The sequence below is a fragment of the Adiantum capillus-veneris genome, chromosome 10 (genome assembly GCF_014529385.1).
Source record: "Adiantum capillus-veneris isolate H3 chromosome 10, ASM1452938v2, whole genome shotgun sequence".
NCBI classification, from domain to species: domain Eukaryota; kingdom Viridiplantae; phylum Streptophyta; class Polypodiopsida; order Polypodiales; family Pteridaceae; genus Adiantum; species Adiantum capillus-veneris.
In genome coordinates, this window is record NC_140940.1 from 73,158,515 (window position 1) to 73,164,514 (window position 6,000).

A 6,000-nucleotide genomic window follows, 5' to 3' on the forward strand; every position below is an offset into this window, starting at 1 on the left:
GGTCCTTAAGTAGCCTATAAATGGTTGATTTTGTTAATTATATTAGGGCAAGTGGGACTAGGATCTATTATCGGTTTTGTTGAGCCCACTATGTGGGATATGGTGTACACCTCGAGAGCTTTGGACTTAATAATGGGGTCTTTTCAGATTTGCCTACAGCTTTACCATTATTGAGCCATAAGAAGTTCGAAAGGAGCTAGCCCTCAACAACTCTACAATATTAGACCCACTCCACTACTCTCTATAATTAACCAATTCGAGCCGTGGGTGTAGATTCTTAAGTGCCGATTTTCGAAGGCTAAGAGGAGTAGCAACTAAGGTTTTGAGTTGCCAAAGCATACACTAAGTAAGTACACAAATTTTGTTAACATGGCTGACAATAACCAAGAGAGTAGAATGAACATTGATAACTTTGATTTTGCACATGAAGGTGCTAATGATGATGCCCCCATGTTTGTCAATTATCTTGTTACTAGGTTGCAACAAGCTAGGTTACTCAACAACTTTGTGCTTATGGGATTACCCTTCCTCTCCAGAAGGAGAGAGAGCTTAGGAGGCCTCTTGAAGAGATCCCAAAAGAAGACTCTCTCCCATACGAGAGGAGGAATCCAAAGAGCAAGAAAGTAATGAAACTTTAAGTTCTTCTGAAGATGTGGCTCCACGAAGACGGCAGTCTAGACGATCGCCAACTCCTTCCAAGAGGAAAAGATCAACACACAGTCCTTCTCCTTGTCACTCCTAAAGGGAAGAGAGGAAACAAAGGAAGAAAAGGGCAAGAAAGAGGTCACCCTCTTCTCCTTCTTCTTCACCTTCCTCTTCTTACGACGAAAGCTATGGCTATTCTCCTAGAGAATACAAGAGGGGAGGACATTGCAAATCATACCCTACATGGCGAAGGTCACAAAAGCTCTAGAAGTTCAAACAGGGAGGAAAGAGTATCTATTTTCTCACCTATGATGGCACGTTTGGTGCCACCAATAAAGTATTGGCCTTCATCCAGCAATTTGATGCGGCCTTTGGAGACAAGGGCTTCATGGAATCCTCCAAGCTACGCCATGTAGGTATGCACTTTAAAAAATCGGCTCATCAATGGTGGGCTAGACGCCTTTGTGGCAACGGAGAAGCCCCAAAGACATGGAAAACTCTACGAGTTTCCATCATGAAGCAATTCCTTGCAAGCGATACAAAGGACAAAGTGCTTACCGAATGGCGCAGTTTGAAGCGTCTCTCTCATGAGTCTATCCACAAATATGTAGACAAGTTTTGGGACTTACATCTCAAGGCTACCGTCTTCCAAAATATACATTTTGCCGAGCAAAAGCAACAGTTTTGTGTGGGATTACCTGGAGAGATGGCCGAGTATGTCAACTCTCAACGGCCTGGTTCTATCACTGAAGTAATCCACCACACCATGGTTGCTTCGCGCATCAATTTCCAACAAGGGGCTAGACGGAATTTCAAGCCCATGGAAGATAAAGACAAAAGTGATGCCAAGGGAAAAACCAATGCCCAAAATTCCTCCCAAGGCAATTCCAACAACAATAACAACAACAACAATTGGTCCAAGGAGAAGAGAGTTTACAAAGGTAAAAACAAACTCTCTCCTGAAGAGCTTGAAGCTTTTTGCAAGGACCATAAGTGTTTTAAGTGTGGGGAGCAAGGACATGGCTATCGTTCTTGCCCCAAAAAAAATGCTTTCAATGAGACTCCTAGGGCTTCCACCATCGAAGCTCCAAAAGAGGATGCTCATTACAAAGGTGCACCTCTCTCCTATGCTTGGGGAAAGGTAAGAGAGCATGATGCCTTCATCTTGTTTGACCCTGGCTCTACTCACAACTTCATATCAATGGAGTTGGCCACCAAGTTGGGCATTCAAGCTTTCAAGATGGGAGATGTTGTAACGACCGACGCTGCTTTCAAGGGATAGCAAGCCTCCGTTACTCCCTTCATTGGGAAGTTGAGGCTCCATTTCCAAAGTTATGTCAACAAAGAAGACTTTTTCAGCTCTCTTCTCCAACATGAGGATGCTATCCTAGGGGCACCATGGTTCAACTGCATGGCTGCCAACATGAATTTCTTGGAAGGAGAATTTACTTCACCTACAGGGGAAAGAACATGTACATAGATGCTAATGAGTTTGGTCGTACTATACCACTTGTAAATTCACTTGCTTTTGATAAATCAATGAAAAGCTCAATTTCTGCATACATGATTATGTTCTACATGCCCTAGACACATGGAAGCACTATTTATTGGGGACTCCATTTATTCTATGAACCAACCACCAAAGTCTCAAGTACTTCATAATGCAAACCAAGCTTTCCGACAAACAAACGAGGTGGGCAAATTTTCTTTCGCATTTTAATTTTCATATTGCTCACATTGCTAGTAAGCACAATCAAGTGGCCGATGCACTTTCACGACGACGAAAAGTTAATGCGGTGTCTATAGCAACTCACAATGATCTATCTTCTATGATAGATGAGTATGCTACTGACCCTGACTTTAGAGACATAATGTCAGCCCTTGCTTTGGGGAAGAAAGAGGAACCATTCACCTTGTAGGATGGTTATCTTCTCCACGGCAATAGGCTATGTGTTACCCACTGCCTTCGTGACAAGGTCAAGTATGAATCCCATGCTCCTCCCTATGCAAGGCATAGAGACATTCAACCTACTCTCGGAGGAGTAGAAACGTACTTCTATTGGCCTACCATGAAAGTGGACATATAAGAGTATGTTTCAAAATCTGTAGTATGCCAAAAGACCAAGTATGATAGAGGAAAGCAACTTGTATTACTCTAGCCATTGCCTATCCCAAACTCACCAAGGGAGAGTATACACTACAAGAGGTTGTGTGCTCTTGTGACGTTGTTAGCGACGGAAATACATTGGGTTTTTATAACCCCCGGCGTCGCTAAAACCGTCGCTACGAGCGTCGCTATGAGCGTCGCTATATAGCGACGCATATAGCGACGCCTATAGCGACGTTTACACAGAAGACTATAGCGACGCTCATAGCGACGCTACAGAGCCATAAATAGTGACGCCCGAGAGAAATTTTTTTTGGTAGCAGGGCATTGAATGCCCTGCCACCCATCAACCATATTGTACTTGATTCACTTTTTTTAAAAAAGTGCAAAGGTAGATAATAGACCCAAAATAGTCACCCACAAGACGCATTGTTTGCAAAATTGACAATTGTATACATCATAGGCAAAATGAATTGATTGGCAAATGTAATAATGACAATTGTACAACATCATAGGCATAAAGAATTGATTGGCAAAAGGAACTGCGGTGACAAATGTAATAATATACATGGTTCAAAAAGACGTATAAAATCCGTCTCATGATACATAAGCTATGAGAAACCCTAAACTAATGCTATCTAGCTACGGCTAAACTGACGTCATCTAGTCAGACGTCTCATCGCGTCCAAGCGGCGTATCTGTCGGATTCTGCAAAAAAAGTCAATAAGACAGCTTTCAGTAAGTATAAACATATAACGACATTTATAAAACAATACAAAAAATAAAAAAGAGTAAACCCTAATACTAACCATGCCGCCGCGAGAACTGAGAATGTCCATCAGGGCGTTTAAGCCCTTCCTGCCTGCGTACTCGCGCTCGTACGGTGTGGGATCACGTCCTGTCATCGACCACTGTCAAAACATACAAAGATTTCATTATGTTAGAACTAAAAAACTCATAAACCCTAAACTATCGAACATGCATAAAGAGCAATGTGAAAAGACTTATAAAACCGGCCTCAAATGATGCCCATCCACCGCTCCCCAAGTGGTGCGAGCTCCCTGCCTCTACTCGCGCTCTGGCTACATCCTTTTGTTGCTTCCACTTGTCGGGATTCTCGCGCGCTGCTTTCTTCGCATTCTTCCAATCTTCTTTGGCCAGCCAATCTGGCCTGTTCCACCCATTCTTGATTGCTTTTTGCACTTCGGAACGCTTGTGTTTGCAGTATTCGCGCTTTCGAATCTTCATCAGGTCTTCATTGAAGCGCTGATCCCGTGTTGGAACGGGAAACTCATCATGAAGTATGCTGATGACTCTGTTTTTTAAATCACTTGGTACTTCACTCCATTTGTTTAGTATGTAGTGTCTAAACAACTGAGAGCAAAGACCACGCATGCGCGAGATCACCTTCTTGCCGTCATCATCCATGATGATGCCGCCGCTGATGTCGACGGAGTAAGGCAAGCCCTCTGGCCGGTGACGCGTGAACCTGGGTGTCCCGGCAAGGGTCTCTAGCGGCGTGTCGATGGGGGTACGGACGTCAGGTGTCTCCACCGGCGTCTGGGCCCCGAAGCGAGGAGTGTCGAGTGGGGTGGCTCCTGGCGGAGTAGGTAGAGGTGTGTAGCTTCTAGGAACAGTCAGCCGTGCAAAACCTGGCGTAGATGGCGATGCTGTGGCTGGTGTGGGGGCGGGCAAAGAAGGGGAGGGTAAAGAGCCTCGTCGAACACGAGGCGGTGTGGAGGCATCGGTGGCGGAATCCCCACAACAACCGCCACCGCCACCACTAGAGCGCCGGTGTCTAGACGAGTGTGAAGCTCGTCTCGTCGACGCCGAAGCTTTGGAGCGCGCCGAATGCTCCGAAAGAGAGGGAGATGCGGATGGTGTAGGAACGCGCGATGATGCGCCAGAGCGATGACGCTCCACATACCACTGTCTCTGCTGCGGTGACAAAGAAGAAAGAAACTCCTCATCATCCATACCTGCATTAAACACACGAATATTTAAACTTAATATTGAATGAATAGAGTAGACAATGACGCAAAGACCATTAAATACAATGACGTAATGACGCATATAAATACAATGATGCAATGAATCGAGTGATAGAAGAGGCAAGTCGAAAACTCAGAATTTTCAATCAAAAGATGTGAGCGCGAGTAGAAAAGAACGTTATACACCATGGAAGGTACTTAGAGAGCCAGAGCTTTTACAACACGGAGCAAAATTGTTCAAATACAATATTTGTGGCTTTAAGAGATCTCTCTCTCATCCTCGCATAACTCAGCATAACTTCCTATATCTATATAGAGCTCTCCGTTTAAACACATATCCTCTGTTTCATTTTGTAGCTCCTCTGCATGCACCCCATATAGAGTAGTAGCATCTTGATGCTCGTCTGGCACCACCGCAGCGGCTTCTAATTGAGCATCTTCTCTGATCTCCTCCATTGATGTCGTTGTGATTGGCACATGGTAGCCTTCATACGTCCTTGCACTACGAGGGGCTACCTCTATGACGTACCACCAGTTTGATGTAGACTTTGTAGGATGAAATATTACCTGCCAGAGCCACATAACTTACATGAGAGCTTTCAAGCACATAACTTGTAAAAGGGGGATGTTAACTATTTATATACTTACTTGTTCACAATGCTCGGGTAGTACGAAAGTGTTTCTTAGGTCAGTCCATTTCTTAGTAGAATCCACCTCAAGAAAACCAGACTCTCCTCTACGCACAGTAGCGTTGCGACCCTCCATGATTATCTTGAACCATTGCACGTCGAACAAGTCGACAAAAAATCCTCTGTAATCGATCCTCAAAATCTCTTGCAGCGTGCCGAAGTAAGTGAGTTCCGCCACCACAGGATCTGCATCAGAGGAACGTCGTCGACTATACTGTTCAAATTTTGCCATGATTCCACAATCTTGAGTAAAACGCTTTTTGTCGATTCGTTCCACCCTAAAATGTCGACCTTTACACCATGCTGCTGTGTATGACTTATACTACAACGAACAAAGATTATGAGTGGCCGTTCAAACGTTTATAAATAAAGTCACTTGCTAGTCGTACATTGCAAACTTACCTTGGTCGCGCAACCCCGAGAGTACTCCCACTCTTCTTCAGTCACTTCGTCACCGCATTGTTGTGCGCTTTTCAATTGGTTGTGCAACCATCTTAAGCTCATGAAGGTTGGTAGGCTCTCCAGAACCGCTGGATAGTGCATCGGTGGTCGTCTTCCCCGTCTCCAC